This window comes from Triticum dicoccoides, chromosome 6A, assembly GCF_002162155.2.
Source record: "Triticum dicoccoides isolate Atlit2015 ecotype Zavitan chromosome 6A, WEW_v2.0, whole genome shotgun sequence".
Taxonomy (NCBI): domain Eukaryota; kingdom Viridiplantae; phylum Streptophyta; class Magnoliopsida; order Poales; family Poaceae; genus Triticum; species Triticum dicoccoides.
The window spans coordinates 626,653,901-626,664,001 of NC_041390.1; the positions used below are offsets into that span (position 1 = coordinate 626,653,901).

The window sequence follows — 10,101 nt, forward strand, 5'->3', positions numbered from 1 at the left end:
TGATTACAAACATTTCTTTATAGGATACCTAGGGATTCAGATCGATAGGTTTGGGCATGCTGAGGAAAAGGTATATGATGTGGGCAGGCTCAACCAACCAGTAGCTTTTGGCCGCTCAAGAAGCTACCATCACGCAACTTAAGGAGGTGAGGGATTAGCTGCGGGGTGAGAGGGATGGGCTGATTGGCAAGACGGCTCAGCTCATTGCTGAGAGGAATGTGCTCAAGGATGAAAGGGATCAACTGAAGAAGGAGAGGAATCAGCCAAACTACGAGGGGGATGGGCTCAGAAGTCGCAATGCTGCTTTTATCAAAGAAGGGATAGAGAATAGGCAGAAGCTTCGAAAGATCAAATTAATGGTTGAAGTCTAACACTTTTATGTTAAGTTCATAGAGAACGTATCTAACTTGTTAAACTGCTATGTTTAGTTAAACGAGTAATGATCTTAGATGTTAAACCGCTATGTTTAGTTGATCGAGTACCTATCTTAGTTGTTAAACTGCTATGCTAAGTTAAACTGTTATGTTGTTATTTTATACGTGAAAAATCATACTGCTAATGCGACACCAACATGGCATCACTGATGATGAAATATTACTGGTGACGTGGGACAAGTCACACACTATCAGTATATGTGTTAGTGATGGTGTGGGCTGCCAACACCATCACTATTTATCAGTGGCGTCATATTGATGGTGTGGAATGACCACGCCACCACAACACTTTTTGCCACGACACCACTGACATTTCCTGCACTAATGAACCACATGCTATTCACCAACATCTGCATGAGCATGGTTGTCTCGCTGCTGCGATTTTATTCATCGCCATTGTAGGATTTGCAAGCGTGTGCCTCACTAGGTTCTTTTTCAAGAACACACGTGTCCTTTTGCATTAATTAAGGGAGGAACCATTACAAAGTTCTATACAAAGGTGGCTTTTTTTTTCTTTTTGAGGCAACGGCTGCTCTTTCTTCCGGTGGAAAGCAAAATGACCCTTTCTCTAGGGTTTCTCATGCCTTTCGTTGGTGCTGCCGCCGGTCTATCTCGTCTCCTGTGGTTTTAGGGCCATGGAGGCACGGTGAATCTCGACCCTTGCCGGCGGGAGGGCTCCGATTTTCATGTTTTTTTGAGTTTTGTTAGGGTTTGTGTCCTACTTAGAGAGGCAGGCGACGATGGCTCTCAGAAGATGGAATAAGGTTCTCCCCACCTAGTCCCCATCCCAGTGGTGTTTCTAGTATCGTCGGAGGGCGTGTGAAGATTTGTCTCCGGCAGATCTCGTGGGATTCGGTTGAAATTTGTCTTCGGTGGATCCACGTGGATTTTGTCTTCGTTCGTGTTTATAGGTTGGATTCTTCCAATCTACACTTCTGTTCATCAGCGATGGTTGCTGTTATGTTGTGCTTGTCCTATAGGGCCTTAGCACGACGACTTCCAGACTATGTACTACAACAAGGTTTGCTCGGCTTCGATGAGGGATGGGTGAACATGGCGGTGCACCTTCGGCTCGCCCCAGTGCTTGTAGTCGTTGCTAGGTGGTCTATTGACCTAGATTATTTTTTATACTTCTAATGTTCTTTGTACTACCTTAACGGTTAATGAATAGATAGGAAGTTTTCTCAAAAGGAAAAGAAGTTCTATACAAAGGTGCAGGCAAAGAGCGATGCACCCATCTACTGAAAATGAAAAGAAATATTGTTTGCGTTGACAAGAGTCCACCTAGCTAGGATTTGCTCTCCTTCCATGCAGGAGACTCTTGGACTACCAAAACCTCGGTTGTACTAACATACAAGGTCGGTGCTTTCCTACAATTTAAAGACGACCCACACGGCCAACGCTACTAGAGATCGAATTTTCTTTATCAACAACAGAACAGAAAAAATATTAGAGATCGAAGCCATGGACATGTTGGTCGCCGGCGGCTGGTTCACCGGGGTGCTGTCGTCGTTGACGAGGTTCCTCTTCATGTGGTCCACGGCGCAGCAGTGCGGTTCCGGATTTTCTCAGGAACTACGTCGACACCCTCGTGGCCTCGCCAGCCGCATCATGAACGCCATATCCCCCTACGGCACCGTCACCATGGACGAGCGCCACCCCGACTACTTCGGCCGCAACCGGGCCTACGCCACCGCCGAGGCCTACCTCACCACCACCTGCCGGTCCGGCGCCCGTTGCCTCCGCGCCTCTCGGCTTCGACGACGACCGCATGAGCCTCGCCCTGGATGACCACGAGGATGTCGTCGACCACTTGCGCGGCGCCAACATGCGCTGGAGCAAGATCAAGGTTCTGCCCCGCGCCGACACCATCGTCGCCCACGGGCACATGGACGAGAGCCGCATGTACCGCCTCACCTTCCACCGCCGCCACCGCCGGCTTGTCGAGGACGCCTACCTGCCGCACGTCCTAACCAAGGCCCGTGACGTCATCGCGAGCCGACAGCGCTGCCTCCAGACCAACAAGCCCAAGGACGACTGGGACGGAGACTACGACGGCTGGAGCAGCGTCAAGTTCGAGCACCCCTCCACCTTCTCCACGCTCGCCATGGACCCTACCAAGAAGCAGGAGATACTTGACGACCTCGAGATGTTCCGTGATGGGAAGGAGTATTACACCTGTAAAATATTATGAAAGCGTGAACCCTTCGTCTGGGCCGCATTGTATTATATAGAAGGTTTGCCAGTGGCGTACAAGAGAGATCGATCGATCACAATTACAGGAGAGTTCGGACAGAAGAAAGGATAGAATTCAGAGTACAAGTTTAAACTAGTGTCCCTATCCTATACAACTTGTCTAACACTCCCCCTCAATCTAAACCCTATGAAAGTTTACCAAGGTTGAGATTGTATTTGAAGTCATCTAACCTTCTCACCGTGAGAGGTTTTGTGAAGCGATCAGCAAGTTGATCACCTGTTGGAATAAACCTTATATCAAGCAATTTGCGTGCTACTCTTTTTCTGACAAAATGAAAATCAACCTCAATATGCTTTGTACGTGCATGGAAAACATGATTAGCTGAAAGATAGGTTGCACCAATGTTGTCACACCACAATCTTGTAGCTTGTGGAACTTTAATTCCAAGTTCATGAAGCAATCTTTGTTCACAGAATAGGATATATCAGGACGTGTAAGAGTCAAATATTGCAATGCACCTACAACACTTTGATACTTTGTTGCATCCTCTGATGCAAGTGCCTCTCCACTTTCAACAGTAAGTTTTTTTGAAGTAGAGATAGGTGTACTGACAGACTTACACTGTTCCATACCTACTCTTCTGAGAATATCAGTAGTATACTTGTCCTGCGTAAGAAGTATGCCATCTTTGATGATCTTCTTGACCTCAATTCCAAGAAAATAATGAAGATCCCCCAAGTCCTTGAGAGCAAACTCTAGTTTCAGATCCTTAAGCAGACATGAGGTAGCATCTGGACTTGAGCTAGCAACAATTATATCATCAACATAAACAAGAACAAATATGGTAACATTGCTCTTACTGTAGAAAAATAGTGAGGTATTTGCCTTTGATGGTGTAAAGCCAAGCTTTTGTAACTGTGTGCTTAATCTTGAGTACCAAGCTCTTGGGGCCTGTTTCAGCCCATACAAGGCTTTATCCAACTTACAGACATAATGTGGTGTGCCTTTATTTTCATATTCTGGTGGCTGCCGCATGCAGAGGCGGAGCCAGCATATTAGCGTTGGGTTCAGATGAACCCAACGATTTTTGTCAGCTACGTACAAATGCATTGGTACTTCCTGGCGTGAACCCAATGAAAAATCAACGTTGACCCCATCTATTAAAATGCACCGTGAACTAAAGGCCCAAAAGCCCTAAAAAAACTAAAGGCCCAAAAGTCCCCAAGCTAATTGCCCAGGCCTGTTCGTGACTTATTTTTTCCCTAAAAAACCCTAGATGTACGTCGCAATTGTACGCCCTTTCCTGTTGGCTTTCAAACTCGGCTCTCTCAATTCATCTCCCCTGTTCCTATCGCTCCGTTGGTGGACACAGCGGCAAGGAGCCAACTGCAGATCGACAGCGACAATCTGGCAATTGCAGTCCAAATTCGAAACAGTGAGATTACATAGCCATATATCTTCCCTCTTGTGCATGTTTTATTAATCTTAATAACCACGTATTGTAATGCTGTTTTGCCCTAATTTTCTAATTGTCTTTCTCCATGGGCTTTGATTGATCTACGCTATAGAACATTGTTTTTCAAAGAGAAGTCGATCACGAAATTCAGATAATGGTACAACCACATCAAGGTCGCCTGTGAAACGTAGTCAAAGTGCATCAAGTTGTCACTGTAAGTAATCCTCCGAAGCGGTCTATCTAGAGAAAAAATAGTTTGGCCTTATGATCCTTCTGTTCTAAAGATAATTTTATAATACACAAGAAATCCTAAAAAAACAAGATTATCCGGAATGGAGATTTAATCTAGACACGTTTGGGGAATATGGTGGTTGGCCAATTTGGACGGAATTACTGATCTTGCTAAACTAATGGTGTAGACAGATAATCATGTAACTTTTTCTTTGGTCTGTGAACTTTAAAAGCTAGTTGTAATTTTGCTAGCTGCCACTAATCCGGCGCAGATGCTTTTCAGCTTTGAAATGTTGTCAAGAAGAAATTGAGCAATAATTTTTTTGAGTGGTTGTCTAATTTGCTATGTGGACAAAGATATGCTTTAAACCATTAGTAGTGATGACGGTTTTTATCTTTTGTAAGATGACAACAAAATTGAAAGGGGACACTCTTAAAATGTGAGTGGTTTCATAAGCTTCTTTGAATTTATGGTACTTATTTAAAACTGAATGGGTATTTTCAGAACTTTTTTCCAAAAGAAGACGAGTAGCTACATCTGAAGATACAAAGTTATTTTGCTACTACTTAATTTATAACATGTAAACAAGAAATTTTCTAATTTCATCCAGTGATATGTCCTACACTCTTCAGTTTTTATGTAATATAATATGTGATAAGTGATATTATATTTCTATTCCTTATGTTTTTAGTGCTATAGTCCTGTTGTAAGATAGTGTAAAATCAGACTTTGTACCTAATTAATTTGTGTCAATTCCTCAGAATGAATCAATGAGTGAACCCAATGGCTTAATTTCCTGGCTCCGCCCCTGGCCGCATGAACACTTCTTCCTCAAGAACACCATGAAGAAACGCGTTCTGAACATCTAGCTGTTGTAGACTCCATCCTCTGAAAATAGCAATGGACAATACAAGTTGAATAGTAGCTGCTTTAATAACAGGACTAAAAGTATCCTCATAATCAATACCAAACCTTTGCTTAAAGCCCTTTGCAACTAGTCGAGCCTTGTATCTGTCTATGCTTCCATTAGCTTTTCTTTTGATTTTGTATACCCACTTAGAATCAATCACATTATTACCTCTCTTTGGCGGTACTAGATGCCAAGTTTTATTTTTAACAAGTGCATCGTATTCACTATCCATGGCTTTCTTCCAATCTTTATCAGCAAGGGCATCATGTAAATGAGTTGGCTCACCGGTGCTAGTAAGAAACGCTAGCATGCTTGATTTTATCATACCTGATCGTACCATCATTGTACTGTTTTTCTTTGACAATACTTGACTGAGATCTTGTATGCGGAGCAGGAAACACAGGTGCTGTTGTAGACCTCACCACAGAAGATTCAGGAGAAGCAGTAGGTTCTGTAGCAAATTCCTCCACAGGGGATCCGGCCAGATCAGCACCAGAATCTAGCGCCAGATCCGAGGGCGCAGACGGACTTCCTGGTCGCGTGGCGCCTGACACGTGGTCGAGCGTGCGCGCCCCGTTGCGGACCCCACTGGACCCGGCAGGCGAAGTCGTAGTGTCGAGCGGGTCGTCCCCGCCCGTGCTGACTGGGCTGGTGGGCTCCGCGCCTGCTGGGCTGTCGGCCACCCGGTCATCTGGAGCGCGGGTGATGAAAGTCGTGGCGTCGAGCGGGTCGTCCCCACGCGTGGTGACTGGGCTGGTGGGCTCCGCGCCTGCCGGGCTGTCGGCCACCCGGTCGTCTGGAGCACGGGCGACGACAAGTTCAGCCTGGGATCCCGCACCTGACGATGCAGCAGGCCTGCAGGGCGGATCCGCCTCGGATCGCGGTGAGCAGCTGACTGAGACGCAGGCAGCATCTTCCTGAGATCCAGCGCCAACTTTGGCTATATCTGTGTACATAAAATCATGTCCTGTTTCTGCACAAGTATCACCAGAATCAAAGTTTTCCATGAATTTTTGCACATGATCAGTTCTAGTTAATTCACCCCCATAATCAGAATTTGATAGAGAGTAATTTCAGCACGTAATAAGGCTCCGGCATTAGGATGAAGTTTGGCAAAAGGAAATAACGGTTCATCAAAAACGACATCTCGAGAAATATAGATACGACCCGTTGCTATCTCTAGACACTTATATCCTTTATGAAGATTGTTGTATCCGAGAGAAACACACTGAGTGGAGCGGAACTCGAGTTTGTGGCGATTGTATGGACGCAAATTTGGGTAACAAGCACATCCAAATTTTTTGAGAGAGTTGTAGTCTGGTTTTTGATGAAACAGTCGTTCTAATGGAGTGGTGTTGCCAATGACTCTACTAGGGAGACGGTTGATAAGATAGGTAGCCGTAATGAAGGCTTCATCCTAATATTTGAGTGGCATTGATGCATGAGCTAAAAGAGATAAACCAACTTCAACAATGTGGCGATGCTTTCTTTTAGCCGAGCCATTCTGTTGATGTGCATGGGGGCAAGACACATGATGAACAATGCCTATATTGCGAAAGAAGGAGTTGAGTTTCTCATACTCTCCTCCCCAGTCACTTTGGACTGCAAGGATTTTTCTGTCAAAGTATCTCTCAACAAGCTTTTGAAATTCTTGGAAAACGGAGAATACTTCAGATTTGAACTTAAGCAAATATATCCAAGTAAACTTGTTGTAATCATCGATAAAACTGACATGGTATTTTTTTTCTTCCAAAAGAATCTCTTGCATGACCCCATACATCACTAAAAATAAGCTCCAAAGGAGCATGAGACACACTATTCGAAATAGGATAGGGAAGTTGGTGACTCTTGGCACATTGACAAGCTTCACACACAGACTCATTATTTTAACTACTTGACAATGAAAGATTGTCTTTATTGACTATTTGCTTGACTACTATTGACGAGGGATGTCCTAATCTTTGATGCCACCTTGCCAGTGAAGGCTTGTTGGCGGAATAGGCTTGACGACGACGTTTGCGACTAAAGACTCTTGATGTGATGGGGTAAAGTCCTCCAATGCATCTACCGTGATGAATGAGCTCCCCCGTTGCCTGATCCTTTATGAAAAAATAGGTTGGGTGAGTCTCAAAGAAAACATTATTGTCGGAAGTTAAACGAGACAGAGATGCTAGATTTTTGTCGGCTTGAGGAACATGAAGGACATCTTTTAGAAGTAGATCACGTTTAAGGCTAGGGGGATTAATAGAAGCTTGACCAATGTGACGAATTTCCATACCTCCACCGCTTGCGGTGTGAATCTGATCATTGCCATGATATCTTTCGCGAAGAGAAAGCTTTTCTAGTTCATTGGTGACATGGTCTGTAGCACCGGAGTCCGCATACCAGACCGTATCACCATCACCTCCTCCTTGCTCCCGGATGGCAGAAGTTGCATGACGTGCATCAGGCACGTAGTCCTCGTCATACCGGTGCCAACAGTCAATGACTTCGTGGCCCGGTTTCTTGCAAAGCTGGCACCTGGTTCGGCGAGAGTTGGAGGAGGAGCCGTGGGTGTTGTTGTTGTTGTTGTAGCCACCCCCACGGTCACCACCACCAGAGCGGGGCGGACCTTGGTTGTTGCTGTGCCCGCCACCACGACCACGACCTTGGTGACCACGGCCGCGACCAGCATTGCCGCACCCATGAGATACACTGTTGACAGATGACTGGCGATGGTGCATACCTTGCAGGAGATTGACACGTGCCTTGAAGCTAAGGAGCTGGCTGTAGAGTTCTGGGGTGGTGATGGGCTCGACGCAGGCTTGAAGGGCTAACACCATGGAGTTGTACTCGAGGTCCAGTCCTTTTAAGACATGGGAGGTCATCTCCCGATCGGTGAGGGGTGCGCTGATGGTGGCGATCTCGTCCGCCAGCGCCTTGATCTTGGCGAGATACTCCGCCATAGTGGAGTTCCCCTTATGGAGATTAACAAGCTCGATCCTATTGTTGATTTCATGCGCCTGTGTTTGAGCAGCGAAGGTAGCATGGATCGCCGCCCATACTTCAGCCGGCGTTTGGAGAGTCACCACCTGGGCAAGAACCTCATGGGAGACAGGGAGAGAGAGGCCATTAGATAACCTTGTAACTGCTGCTGTTGTGCGTACCAGGTCGTGCGGGCGGAGTTGAAGATCTGTTCCTCTTGCCCATCTTTGGTGAGGGTGATGGTAGGAGGAGGCGCCGGGCTTGCAGCGTCCAGGAAGTGATCCATCTGTGCTTCCTTAATTTGGGGTGGCATGATGGCCTTCTAGAGGAGGAAGTTCGTCCTCGTGAGCTTCTCTGATGGAGGTTGGCCGAGAGAGATGCTGCTGCCGGAGGTGGAAGAGGATCCATAGGTCAATCCGGCTGATTGGGTGGAGAGGGCACTCATGGTGGAGTTAACTAAGGAGTTGGCGGTGGAGGCAGAGGTGGATGCAGCGGTCCTAGCGGCGGTGCCTGCCATGGCTTTTCTCTCGGCGACTTCTCTCCTGTTTTTCTCTCTCGATGAATCGATCTATCTCGGGTTAGGCTAGATGTCGAGAGGAAGGGCTCTGATGACCATGTAAGATATTATGGAAGCGTGAACCCTTCATCTGGGCCGCATTGTATTATATAGAAGGTTTGTCGTGGCGTACAAGAGAGAAATCGATCGTAGATAGATCGATCACAATTACAGGAGAGTTCGGACAGAAGAAAGGATAGAAGTCGGAGTACAAGTTTAAACTAGTGTCCCTATCCTATACAACTTGTCTAATAACACCTCTATAGGCAAGGCGTGGAAGCGAGGTTACCTGCTGTTTGGGCCTCCTGGCACCGGCAAGTCCACCATGATCGCCGCCATGGCCAACTTCCTTGGCTACAATGTCTACGACCTCGAGCTCACGGCCGTCAAGAGCAACACCGAGCTGCGGAGGCTCTTCATTGACACAAAAGGCAAGTCGGTCATCGTCATTGAGGACATTGACTGCTCCATCGATCTCATAGGCAAGCGCACTAACAAGGGCAAAAGCTGCAAGAGAAAAGGGGGGACCAAGAGGACAAGGACAAGGATGATGAGAAGAAGGTGACGCTGTCTGGGGTGCTCAACATCATCGACGGGCTATGGTCCGCATGCGGAGGCGAGCGGATCATTGTGCTCACGACCAACCACAAGGAGAACCTAGACCCTGCGTTGATCCCGGCGGGGCAGGATGGACATGCACATTGAGATATCCTACTGCTGCTTCGAGTCCTTCAAGGTGCTCGCCAAGAACTACCTTGGCGTGGTCGAACATGATCTGTTTAGTGAAATTCGGCAGCTTCTAAGCGAGGTCAACATGGGGGCAGCTGACGTAGCGGAGAACTTGATGCCTACGTCAAAGAAGAAGGACGTGGACGCCTGCCTCGCTAGGCTGGTTTTCGCGCTCAAGGAGAAAGCATCTGCCGGGGACAAAGATGAAGATGAGAATGACAGTAATAGTAGTGATGAAGAAGAGGAAGACAAGGATCATTAATATCCTGCCACGATAGCATATGCGAGTTAGTAGTTGTACTAGTAGGCGGCTAGCATTAGAGGGTGTTTTTGTACCGTGCGTGTTGGAGACTTATCTACCGTTAAATGTGTTGGAGATTCTACCGAGATACATATATCATAAAACGTAGCAAAACATGAAGATACACTTGGTAACAAGAAGAAACGTGACGAAGTATACCAAAACATGTCGGATTATAACACAGCCAGCATGTCCATTATAACACCAAAGCAAGCCCCTTGATGACCGCATCAGCCTCCGCTAGCGACCAACATATCCATGGCTTGATCTCGATCTCTCCTAGTACTTTTTTCGCAAATGATATGTGTCACATGTGGTACAA

At 46.5% G+C, this 10,101-nt stretch overlaps 1 pseudogene; it reads left to right on the forward strand.

Annotated features, from left to right (window-relative positions):
• The first annotated feature begins 1,898 nt into the window (after positions 1–1,898).
• LOC119316177 lies at positions 1,899–9,740 on the forward strand (annotated as a pseudogene).
• The last annotated feature ends 361 nt before the right edge of the window (positions 9,741–10,101 follow it).